Source organism: Sus scrofa, chromosome 18 (assembly GCF_054392235.1).
Source record: "Sus scrofa isolate SSC_HxYL_T2T_F1_AM1 chromosome 18, Sscrofa_HxYL_maternal_Yorkshire_Landrace_v2.0, whole genome shotgun sequence".
NCBI classification, from domain to species: domain Eukaryota; kingdom Metazoa; phylum Chordata; class Mammalia; order Artiodactyla; family Suidae; genus Sus; species Sus scrofa.
Window position 1 is genome coordinate 52,498,964 of NC_139400.1, and position 13,181 is coordinate 52,512,144.

Here is a 13,181-nt window from a genome sequence, read left to right on the forward strand (position 1 = left end):
TTCAGGAAACAGACTGTGAATAAACAACTGTGAAAAACTAACTTTAAGCAGCTTTCAGCTTAGTGACTGAGATAATGCCATTTCTCTAGAGAAGTTCTAAATATAGAGGAATAATGGATAGCAGTTTACCACAAGCTGTGCAGCTTCCTAAACCAGCAGGGCATTGAATGGGGGAGGATTGTAAAGTCCCCACAGCAACTTCAGAGATTGATTAAGGATGTGTTAGCGACAGGTTCCAATGGGCGTGGCAGGGTGGGGACGGTTGGGGGGGTGGGGGGTGGGGTTTACTGTCACAGCTCATTCTTTTTTAAATTCTGGTGCCGAGATGAGGGTAGCTGCACTGTCAGAGGCAGATGCGGGTGATGAGGATGTTAAGGGGAAGAAAAGAGAGCTCTTCATTATTCCTCTTTCGGAAATAAAGAGGGATAAAATTCAGCAATCACTTCCCTATGATTTGTCAGCACAGCCAGGATACTGGCTTCCTTTCCCTAGGTGAGATTGCTTCCTGCTGCCAGCATGAGGGAGCAGGATGGATAAATGTGTGAAAAAGAAAATTAAGCTTGAAGGGTAGCTTTTATTTTGATGCTTGCTAGGCATTCTTTCTTGTGTTAAAATTAGATGTACTGGAGTTCCCGTTGTGGCACAGTGGAAATGGGAATACGACTAGGAACCGTGAGGTTGCAGGTTCGATCCCTGGCCTCGCTCAGTGGGTTAAGGATCTGGCGTTGCCATGAGCTGTGGGGTAGGTAGCAGACGCGGCTCGGATCTGGCGTTGCTGTGGCTGTGGCATAGGCCAGCAGCTGTAGCTCCAATTAGACCCCTAGCCTGGGACCCTGGGACGTGCCGAGGGTGTGTCCCCCCCAAAAAAGGCAAAAGACAAAAAAAATTAGACATATTGGTGACTGACAGCCATAGCATTTTAATGCAGGGCAGCTTTCCCTAGAGAGACCCCCCATATGCATAACATAAGGGGCAGTTTTCACAAAGTATTACAACTTCTTGGACTTTGTCTTTAGCTACGAAGAAGCAGAAAAATCTGAAAATCTAGTCTAGTGCCGTGGGTAAACTATGCCAGGGAGTAACAGTCACTTCGATACTAGCAAAAAGCTCCCTGGTCAAAACCACACCATTAAATGCATATTTAATCAGAGTTTATAGACAGAGAAAAAAATTCAAAGGTTCTCTCACAAATGACCTTTATAAGAGATGTCTTCCTCTCAGCTGCCTCAGGGCAAAATTTCAACCAAAGTGAAATGGGATGAGATGCGGCTGATTATTTAACAAGATCTTGTCATCAGAGAGAACGTAACTTCTTTTTTCAGAGTTAGGGCTTCATACATATTTTGGAGATGGTTTGGTGATTCAGCAGTTCAGGTTTATAATTTTCTAATTAAAATGTATCCTTCACATCAATTTTAGAAAAAAGTAAGTAACAAGCTTAACCCATGGCATTTAATCATTGAGATTTGTTTTGACATTTTTAGAACATGGAACCTAATACAGAGATGCGATTACTTCGCAATAGATTTGCAAGGAAGGTGACATGTCGCCTGAGAATTTACAGAGGAAGAATGCATTATTAGTCTGATGGGGGAAGAGAAGACAGAAAAGAGCTCGATGTCAAAAAATTCAACATACATGCATGATTTTCAAAGCGCCTCTCTTTAAAGTCTGGGAATAACCTTGTATCTGAACTTTCTTCCATCGTAGCATGCTTGGCTGCTCCACCCCTGGCCCTCTTTAGATCTGAGAGGAAAAGAACAAGGGTGCATGGAAAATGAGTTGGCTAACCAACAGCCAAAGGGTACAAGCTTGATCTACTGTGTAGGACAGTGTGGCCTGCTCTGGACCCATCGGCTCCTGGCTTACTGCTCAGCTCTCAGACCCTGACATGATGCCCTAATACTGTCCGGACACAAACACAAGGAGTGTCTCTCCAGCTGCTCTGTACCCTAGAAGAAAGCCATCCCGAAGGTGACATTTGTCGGCTGGCCCCCCTCCAGCCCGCCTACCTTCCTGGTCCCAGTTGAGGAAGGACTGTCCCCTGGTGACCTTGCTGAAGGGAGAGGATTTAGAAACAGGGAAGTGGGATGGTCATGTGAATAACTCCATCATTCATTTTCAGCTTCAGAGTAGAGGCTCCTGGACACAGATGCGCAGAGGATGGGGGTTTTCGTATCAGACAGGCCCGCATTCGAATATTGGTTCTGCCACTTTGTGACCTTGGACAAATTACTGAACGTCTCTGGTCTTCAGTTACTTCTGATACAGAAGGGAGAACACAATACCTACCTTTTAGGGTTAGGATGAGGTCTAATTGAGATAATATGTGTGTGATACACTCAGCATGGCTTTTGGCTAATAGGGCTCAATATCGTCGGGGGTTTTTTTAGGGCTCAGTATCTTTTTGTTTGTTTTTCAAGAGTTCAATAAAATTTGCGAAATTCTTTCAAGGACCAGAGGGTCTCTCCTTCTAGTTTTGAAAACATTTATTTTTATTTTTAATTTTTTTTGATAATTGCTTTTTTTTTTTTTCCAGGGCTGTACCTGTGGCATATGGAAGTTCCTAGGCTAGGGGTCAAATTGGAGCTGCAGCTGCTGGCCTATGCCACAGCCACAGCCACACCAAATCAGAGATGCATCTGTGACCTACACCATAGCTCATGGCAACGCCGGGTCCTTAACCCACTGAATGAGGCCAGAAATGGAACCGAGTCCTCAGGGATACTAGTCTGGATTATCACTGCTGAATCACAACGGGAACTCTGGCCATTCTTTTACCAGATCATATAGCTACAGAGGTCCTGTAACTGAGAAACCCACCACCCACGAGGAAGAGTCAGCACAAGCCAGATTATGATGCTCCCATATATTAGTAACCTGAATCAACCAAGGTTTATTCCTTTCCAAGAATCCAGTGTTGACTTTGTATGAAAAGGAGAAAGGATCATTCCTTTTCTATTCCTTTTGCCATCGCATCTCTGGGTGGGGTGGAGGAGGCCCAACCAAGCACAGGTGGTTACATCCCCTGAGTGATCACTGCGCCGCCCAAGACATGCTGGACAGTTACTCATGCATTCTGACTCCAAGGCTTGCCCAGGCATCCATCTCCTCCCTCTGGGCTGAGGGAGGGTAGTAGGGGCAGATGGAGTCCATGAGTTGCCACAAGGTCTATTTTCAGATTCAGAAACCAGCGTTGGAGTTCCCGTCGTGGCGCAGTGGTTAACGAATCCGACTAGGAACCATGAGGTTGCGGGTTCGGTCCCTGCCCTTGCTCAATGGGTTAACGATCCGGTGTTGCTGTGAGCTGTGGTGTAGGTCGCAGACGCGGCTCGGATCCCGCGTTGCTGTGGCTCTGGCATAGGCCGGTGGCTACATCTCCGATTCAACCCCTAGCCTGGGAACCTCCATATGCCATGGGAGCGGCCCAAGAAATAGCAACAACAACAACAACAAAAAAAAGACAAAAAAAAAAAAAAAAAAAGAAACCAGCGTCAAGAGAAAGGCTGTAGCCAGGGACAGAGAACAGAGAAGGAACAGACCTGGGGACTGGTCCCCTAGTGCATTCTCTCTTCCCAACTGCTGTGTGCGGCTAGACTGCAGCCATCTCAGATGCAAGGGAGGAGAGTCCTCTAAACCCACAGACGTTAGCCACACAGGGGTTACTGAGCAGTGCAGCCTGAACCACCATGCATAAAAAACAAGACGAAGTTTTACATAACTGACTGAGCATTCCTGCTAAGGTCTACCCTTCACCAATTCCATTTGTATCCCTTTATTTGGTGATATGACTTGGTTCTTGAAGTTCTTGGAAACCCTCAAGAAGCTACAGACCCTGAAGCATAGAGAGGCATTTTTCTAGGCCAGCTCTGCTTTGACTCACACAATTGATCACATGCACAGTATTTTGTTAGCAAGTAGAGCAGCTGGACTAGCCACCAGTGGCGTTAGAGGAAAATAAAATCTGAATAAAAGAAAAAGAGGAGACACCCCATGCCATTTCACCTATTTAGTTTCTTTGATCTCTGTTTATCATTTGTAAATTTTTTGCCTTCGACAAATGAATGACTTGCTTGTTATGCGCCAGGCATTGTGCTATCAGCTCTACAGGCAAGTCAGTAAATCCTCAGATCAGGCCAGCAGGGCTGTCCTCTTTCCTTAAAGGAGAAAGCAATGGCTTAGAGAGGTTAATTAACACAGCAAAGGTCACACTGCAAATGAGTGGCTGAGCTGGGATTCAAATTCCCATCAGTCTACTCCTAAAGCCATGCTGTGCCCTTCACCAGATATTTTAGTGAGCATCCTGGCAGGTTCATCATAATATCAATACACACCTTGCAGGGGTGGCGAGCAAGTTAAAGAGATGATATAGATGGAAAGTGTTCGGCAGACCATGAGGCCCCGCATGTGATTATTTAGCTGTGATTATTTCTCACGGCTTTACCCAGAGCTAGCTCTGCTGTCCTTGGTGGCCACGTCTTTATTAATCCCATAATTCATCCTTAATCCACCCAAGTCTTGTTTGCCTGGCTTTCTCAATAACCAAAGGGAAACTGAAAATATGGCTTTCGTAAGAAAGACTTAACACCTGCTGCCAAAGGCGGCTGGATCATCAGAGGAGAAGAGATTCACTTACAAAAGATGTAGATTAATCTGGACGTGATTTCCCAACATAAACCAGGCACAAGGAGGCAAGCAACCCAGGGAAGGATCATTGTGCTGAGAGTGGAAGCACTTATTATAAATAATGACCATGTAATTATCCACAACTTCCCTGAGTCTGTAACCTGTGGCTGGTCTGGAGAGGTGGCCTGTCCTACTAAGTGTAAGGAGACTGAAGCGCATCCACAAATTTATCAGGGCACGTGTCTGGGCCTCACAGCGGGGTCACCACCTCCTGGGCGCACTTCTCAAAGCTGAGGGCCAGGGTGCAGGACAGCTGTGGGGCCTCTTCTGCTGGATCCCCTCTCCTCCGCTATCAGCATGAAGACTTTTTGCACGTGTGTGAAGGCAACACATCTCCTGTCTTTGCTGAAGCATCGTGTTTGCAGAGCACATGAACGCAATGGGCAGGCCCTGAGGTTTCTCTTCCTGGTGTGCCTCCAAGCCGTGTTCGCGAGCCCCGAGATGCTGCTGAAGAGGCTAACACCACTCAAAAGGAGCAAGGGCAGGAGTTCCCTGTTGGTGTCGAAGGCTGTCACTGCTACAGCTCATGCTGCTGCTCTGGCACAGCTTCCATGCCTGGCCTGGAACTTCCACATGCCAAAGGCATGGCCTGCACCCCCTGCCCCCCAAAAAGGAGCAATGCAAGAAACCATGACAAGGGTAGGGAGAGACCCAGCAGACACTTCCAACAGGGGCATGGCTGTCTCCAAGGTTAGTCAGTTCCTCTTGTTTTCATTCCAGTTCACATTAGCTTGGTGGCAGCAGCTACAAATGGGAAACTCAAGACTAGAATTGTCTTGACCTGCTTGAGCCATGTAAACAAGCTATTTCCTGTGTCCTCTTAGTTGGAGTGCAAGGCCTACTGCAAAGCTCCCACCATAGGTCAGGGAGGGCCATGCCTTTCTGCGGTGTCCAGCTACAACAGAAAACACTGGGGAAAAGGACTCAATTCAGTATTTTGGGTGAGGCAGTTGCAACGAATGACAGTCATAGGCCTGGAACCTCACAGACTGTCATGCTCATCATTACAGCTATGGCTTACTGGGCCCACCCTACATGGCAAGTGCGTTACGGACATCTCATCTCACCCTCTCAATAACACTGTGAGGTGGCTAATATTATTTTTATCAAGTGTGGATGAAAAAGCTGAGATTAAGTAACTTGCCTAAGGTCACCAGATGGCAGGTTCTAGATAGGAATCTGGGTCCAACTCATGCTCTGAACCACCAGGGCTTTTAAACCAACCAGAACCTCCCCAGAATCTGCAGGAACAGAAGGCTTAGGGGAACCCTCAAGTCATCCGGACTGATCAACCTGTCCATTTAAAATTGTTTTCAGAAAAGCCAATTTGGAGTTCCCACTGTGGCTCAGTGGGTTAAGAACCCAGCACCGTCTCTGTGAAGGTTCACGTTCCATCCCCGGCTTCATTCAGTGGGTTAAGAATCCGGCATTGCTGTGAGCTGCAGTGTAGGTTGCAGATGAGGCTCAGATCCAGTGCTGCTGTGGCTGTGGCTGTGGCGTAGGCTAGCAGCTGCTGCTCTGATTCGACCCCTAGCCTGGGAGCTTCTATCAAGCAGACCCAATCAAAGAATAAGGCTGATCCAAATCTCTTTATACAAAGCTATTCTTTTGTCTGCCTTTGAGAACTCCTGATATAAGAAACAGGCGAAAAATATTCTTTCTAGCAGTTTGATCCTCCTCTGCGAGTTATATATTTTGAGTCTTTCAGCTGTTAAGTTAATTACAGTTATGGTCATTTGGAGATAAATGTAAAAGAATACTCTTTAAAGTAGAAATATTTGACCACTTCTGCCAAAACATGCTAGTGAGTAGAGAAGGAATACGTTTGCTTTTAAGGAATGACACATACCAAAGTCATTCATCTCCGCCGTGTTGCTGCCGATTACACCTGCACGGTCTGGATGCAAGCACAGCCTGTAGAAGGTCTCCTCCATTGCCGCGTGGTTTCTGAACAGAACTTGCTCCATGGGCCACTAGATGTGTCACTTCGGAAGCCACTGTCTGATGGAGAATGGGTGTTAACAAGGACAGGGAAATTATTATTTTTTGCAATGGACAGACTCATCCTTTTTGCCCATCCCATGGGGAGCTGTCCCCAAATCTTCTCAGTGCATCTAAATACCCTTCAAAGTGGTACCCTCTTTTCTATCGTGACTGTGGGGGGTTGAGTAGTGTCCCCCTCAAAAGTCATATCCACCCAGAATCTCAGAAAGTGACATTATTTGGAAATATGGTCTTTGCAGATGGAACTAGTTAAGATGAGATCATAACTGGATTAAGATGTGCCCTAAATCCCATGACTGGTGTCCTTCTGGGAAGAGGAGAAGACACATGGAGAAAAAAAACCATATAAAGATGGAGGCAGAGATGGAAGTGATGCAGCGACAGGGCAAGGAATGCCAGGGATTTCTGGAAGCTGGAAGAGCCAAGAAAAGCATCTCCCCCTGAGCTTCAGGAGAGAGAGCAGTCCGGCCAATACCTTCATCTCGGACTTCTCCAGAACTGTGAGAAAATAAATCTCTATTGCTTTAAGGCACCCAGTTTGTGGTCATTTGTTATGGCAGTTCTAGGAAACTAATACAGGGATTAGCACACACAATTTGGCCCAGGCCCTCAGCATCTTTTGCAAGGATTATTTTTAGTGAATTAATAGCGAGGAAAAATGGGAAGTGACTCAAATGACCAAATGTTGGAAAATGGTGGAATACATTATAGTATATTCATATAATTGAACATTATGCAGCTATTAATATTATGTGTTTGAATTAACAACATGTGAAAACAATTGGGATGTAATATGCCAACTGCTACAGAAGAATAAATAACTCCATATAATATTATTTCAATTTTTTTTTGGCTGTGCCTGCAGCATATAGAAATTTCAGGGCCAGGGATCAGACCCACCACCACAACAGTGACCCAAACTGCAGAAGTGGCAACACTGCATCCTTAACCCACTGAGCCACCAGGGAACTCCAGTGTGATTCCAGTTTTGTTTTCAACATATGTTTGTACAGATAAAAGATTAGACAAAAATATACCATATGGTTATCTCTGAGGGGGTCACAAGATTTTATCTGATCTTTTCATATATCCTCACATTTCTATAATGATCATGCATTATGATCATTATAATAAAAAAAAATAAGTAATATGGCTTACTCCAAAAATTCAGAAGACTATCAGTTCAGCAGTTTTCAAGCTATTTTGACCACATCTCCTAGTAACAAACATGGTTTGCATTATGACTATAGCAGACTACAGTCTAAAGGACCACACCCCTTATCTAAATTTTTTTAGGCAGTTTAAGGGGGGAGGTTAAAAAAAAGGATTTCCTGAGTCTTCTGTTTCTTAAAAGCAATCAACCTAAAATGATCCTCATGGCAAAGAGACAATTTTAGGGAGGCAAATTTTGCTTCACTAGAGTTGTGCCTTTGAAACTCCCCCAAGAGGTCTCACAGTCCCAAAGTTCAGTTGGTAGATTGTTCTATTTCACTGAACCAGTTTCTCAGTCCTGACAGATACGTCACTTCAGTTAAACTCATTTCAGGAGGTGGTGATGCAGGTGGGCTCCCAAAAGCCTATGGTACCTGCAATCAGGTGTTAAAACAAGGGGCACATCAATGGAAACAAACATGATGCAAGGGCTAATGATGAAACCCCAAATAATCCCAGTTTCTGAGTTCTGAAGGCAGCCAATAAAGATATATGGATGTTTGGCTCAAAGCGTTTTCAGAGAGAGTAAGGGCAGATAGTGGCAAATTGACAGATATTCCTAGTCTGTAGTTTGAATGTCTCTTGGGATCTTTCTGAGTGGCTTATATGGGACTAGATAGGAATATGTCTCTCTACATGAACTGTTGTGATGATTTCTCTGAAGTTTAGATCAAGTGGTCCAATTTTAGCTTGCATGACTTTGGAAAAAAGGGGAATTTTAGTTCTTACCGATTCCAAGTCTGAAGGGTAGGAGAAAAAATTAGAAATGTTAGTTTGGAAAGTTGTAGCCAAATATTGGAGGAAACCAGAAAAATTTGAGATCCAGTCCAGTTTACAGGTAGAAAACAAACCTCAAAGGCAAGGGACAGAATTAGAATCTAATATCCACAGTGTATTACTGAAACATAATTTTTCTCTCTAAAATCATCCTTGGGAGTTCCTGGTATGGCTCAGCAGCTTAAGAACCTGACATAGTTTCTATGAGGATGCAGGTTCAATCCCTGGCCTCACTCAGTGGGTTAAGGACCTGGCATTGCCACAAGCTGTGGCATAGGTTGTAGATGCGGTTCAGATCTGGCACTGCTGAGGCTGTGGCGTAGGCCAGCAGCCGCAGCTCCGATTTGACCCCTAGCCCGGGAACTTCCATATGCCGCAGGTGTGGCCCTAAAAAGGAAAAAAAAAAAAAAAAAAAAAATAGAAAAATAAAATCATACTACTTTTACCAAAGATAGACTAATTTATTTGCAAAATAAGTTTAGTTGCAATAAACTTGGCCTGTTTAACTACATACAGGGAGAACAGAAAATGCCCGTGTAACTCTTTAATCTGCTTTGTTGGAACTTTTCATACGGAATTTCAGATTGAACTTTTGAATGCCTCTCCAGAACAGGAAGCCAAGCCAAGGATTTCCCATCAGACTCACCTGCAATACTGATACCTTTCAGTGAATTCCTCTCCTCTCGAGAGGTCCCCCCAAAACCTAGAAGTTCCCATGCCTTCCAGGAAGCGACCTTGTTACTCACCAGATAAGGCTGGTAGGAAACCTACAAGGAAAGTCTGTAGGAGGAACAGGCCATGGGCTTGGCGATTATGTGCTGGCTTATAGAGTATCTCATTGCATGGAAATTTTCTTGAGGTTAGCAGGTGACTGGGTATCCATTTACCCCCATTCCCTGACCAGTTTATCCCCTCATGAGTGCGTCCTTGAGGTGGTGAGCATGCTAATGGCTCTTTCTACTTATTTACTTATTTATTTGATGGGGATATGTTTTTTCTAATGGCTCTTAACTGCTCTATCCGGGCCAACCAATTTTGCGGCTCTGTCTTCCAAGACATCCCTTATCAGTGGCTTTTACCTCATGTGCATATTCATTCACAGAAAAGTTTGTCTAAACAGGTGCCACTCTGGTGAGAACTGTGAACTCACTAGTCTGCAAGGCTCGAACTGCAGGCCATAGGGCCCTATGGGGCCTGTAGAGCCTATGCCTGTGCTACTACCCTATGGTTTTTCTTCCTTATGACAAACAACATAAAATACAAGGACGAAGAAAAAACAGTGACTGTCTCTGGGAGAAAATGGATCAATAAAGCCAAGAATACACGACCAATTGACCAGTCACTAAGTCCAAGCTACTATAGTTCCGCAAATATTTTATCCTACTAATCAAAATCTAGAAAGAGAGAGAGAAAGTGCCACTTCCATTCTACCACACCCTACAGACAGAGATTCTGGGAGCTGTAATAGAAAAATCTTACCTTCTGCCAGCTTTTGTCAAATGTCCCAGGATCTCTTTATCTGCAGCAGTCTTCGGAAAACAGCTTTTCCAGCCAGTGAAGGATTCTGCCGGATACACCAACTATTGGGGGAGGAGAAAAACTTTCCTCCTCCCCTTTCTAGGTTCTTCTGGCTTGTCTAAAAATTAAATTGATATGAGACAGCTTAACAGGAGAAAATCAAATTTAATTACATACTTACAAGAGCCCCATGAGAAAAATTAGACCCAAGAGATGAATTTTGGAGTGGCAAATTTTGCTTCCCTACACCCTGGATTACCTGTTGGGCCCAATGTGATCGTGAGCATCCTTTTACAAGAGAGACAGAAAGATCAGAATGATTGGTAGGAGATGTGAGGATGGAAGCAGGAAGCAAGGGGCTAGAGAGACATAAGCACAGGGCCATGAGACAAAGAATGCGGGCAGCTTCCAGAAGACGAAAAAGACAAGAAATCGTAACCTCCTCTGAATCCTCCAGAAGGAATGAAGCCCCGCTGAAGCCCTGATTTTAGATTTCTGACTTCAGGACTATAAGATAATAAATTTGAGTTGCTTTCAGCCACTAAACTTGTAGTCATTTGGTATCTGCCAATAGGAAACAAATATCATGACCTAATACATAAGTATGTACAGACGTTGAAACAAAGTTTCACTACACACAATTTACTCTCATATTTTCTTTCCCATTTTCATGGATTTAATTGTGTCCCCTCGAAAAAATATGTTGAAGTCATCACCACCACCCACCCCCAGATCTCAGGACGCAGCCTTATTTAGAAATAGGGTTTTTGCAGAGGTAGTCAAGTCAAATGAGGTCCTTAGGGTGGGCCCTTACTCAGTGGGTCTGGTGTCCTTATAAAAAGGGGGACTGTCCCATGAAAACCAAGGTAGACACTGGAATTACGATGCCATAAGCCAAGAAGGGCCTGGGGCTACCAGAAGCAGGAAGAGGCGAGGAGGAATTCTCCTGGAGAGGGAGCATGGTCGTGCAGACACCTTTGTTTCAGAAGTTCAGCCTCCATAACTGAGAGACAATACATTTCTATTGTTTACAGTCACCCGGCTTTTGGGTACTTTGTTATAGCAGCCCTAGCAAACTAATACATTCTGTTCTGTTCCATTCCACTCTATTCTATTTCACTAAGAAAACGGATTTCCCAGTGTACTAATTCTGAATGACATCAGTTTTCATTCAAGCTTTTTCCACTTTATTTTTTTTGACATTTATTTATTTATTTTATTATTATCATTATTATTATTATTTTTTTGTCTTTTTGCCATTTCTTGGGCCACTCCCGCGGCATATGGAGGTTCCCAGGCTAGGGGTTGAATCAGAGCTGTAGCCACCGGCCTACGCCAGAGCCACAGCAATGCAGGATCCGAGCCGCGTCTGCAACCTACACCACAGCTCACGGCAACGCCAGATCGTTAACCCACTGAGCAAGGGCAGGGACCGAACCCGCAACCTCATGGTTCCTAGTTGGATTTGTTAACCACTGCGCCACGATGGGAACTCCCTTTTTCCACTTTAATTTCTTAACCTCGGCTGAGCCAACCCCTGACCCATCCCAAATGCATCCACAATAGCCCTGAACAGTCAATAAGTCCCAGATCACAACGGTGCTTCTCACATGCTGTGCTGTTTGCTTGTGCTATAATACCTTTTCCCCTCAGTGTCAACTCATTTTTAACTTTCAGCTACATGTCACCTCCTTTGGGGTGTTTTCCCTGGCTCCTTAGGCAGGCTCATGTGGTCCTTGCTCTCTGTTCCTACAGCACTTTTATAGGACTCAATGACAGCACTTATTTGTGTCAATTTAAGGGATCAGTTTAAGTGTCTCCCTCTCCCTATCGTCTAACTAAACTCCAAGTTTCTTAAAGAAGACTGTTTATTTCCTTTTTTTTTTTTTTTTTTTTAGGGCCACACCAGTGGCACATGGAGGTTCCCAAGCAAGGGGTTGAATCAGAGCTGTAGCTGCAGGCCTACGCCACAGCCACAGCAACTTGAGATTGGAGCCACATCTGTGACCTACACCACAGCTCAGGGAAATGCCAGATCCTTAACCCATAGAGCAAGGCCAGGGATTGAACCCATGTCCTCATGGACACTAGTCGGGTCTGTTAACCACTGAGCCATGACAGGAACTCCTTCCTTTTCTTTTTGAATCTAGGTTTAGTATCTAGTATAGAACCAGTTTGATTTTCATTTAAGTGGCTCCATTTTGGATACATGTATTCCTAGGCCAGTGGCTCTCCTTGCAGTTAGGCCAAAGGGGCCCTTGCCTAATGCCCCCACTTTAGGAACCATCCCCCCTTCTCTGGCCCTTGACTGGCTGTACAGCCTCCTATAGGATGATGCATCCACAGGGCTAAGTCCATTGTGCCCCTTGCCCCCAAATCCCTACTTCCCCAAACCTTGTTCTGAGTATCTAGGACCCCCAGTTTGCCTCCCCAAGTGGCCCTAAGCCTGCTTCAAAGGCCTACACATGAGCAAAAGTATTGTCTGCCAGTGTCTACACTGCATAAGTAACTAGTGTGCATGCTTCTAGGCCCAAGAAGAGGCCAGGGGCACAGCTGCCCCTGGGGAGCTGTACTGAGCCCCCATGTTGGGACTGGAGCTTAGCGGGGAAAGGAGGGGGTGGTTGCAGACCAGGGATAAGAGAGCAGCTGCCCCTCACACCCCCCCAACAGGGGCAGATCATCAAGGAGTTTGCATCTGGCCTTTCAGGTTCATTACAAAAGTCTATCTGTCAAGGTAGGAAGGCTGAACCTATCTTATCTAATACTTTTTAAAGGCTGGTGGATCTCGATCTCAAAGGAAATTTTTTTTCCCCCACCAACACATTTTCTCCATGAAAAGAACAGCACTTCCATGCATAGGGTGTGATGGCAGGCAGCGATGGCTGCAGTCACCAGCACACACCCCAGGCCGGGTGATGTACGTGCAGCTTCTCGTTTAGGCCCCCCTACCACCCAATAAAGTACTTAGGAGAGAACTGAGACTC

At 45.1% G+C, this 13,181-nt stretch overlaps 1 long non-coding RNA gene across 5 annotated transcripts in view; it reads right to left on the bottom strand.

Moving 5' to 3' along the window:
* The window catches only part of LOC110257511 (uncharacterized), a 49,489-nt gene that overhangs the window by 34,416 nt on the left and 1,892 nt on the right, over positions 1-13,181 (bottom strand). For 2 of the 5 annotated variants that reach the window (XR_014834058.1, XR_002340230.2), the window contains exons 2-3: positions 10,159-10,315; positions 6,536-6,687 (exon numbers count right to left, since the gene is read on the bottom strand). This is a non-coding gene — a long non-coding RNA (uncharacterized LOC110257511). Of the gene's footprint in view, positions 1-895; positions 2,661-3,329; positions 5,597-6,535; positions 6,688-10,158; positions 10,316-13,181 lie in introns of those variants that run through there. The other 3 variants (XR_014834059.1, XR_014834060.1, XR_002340228.2) reach the window with 3 other exon arrangements.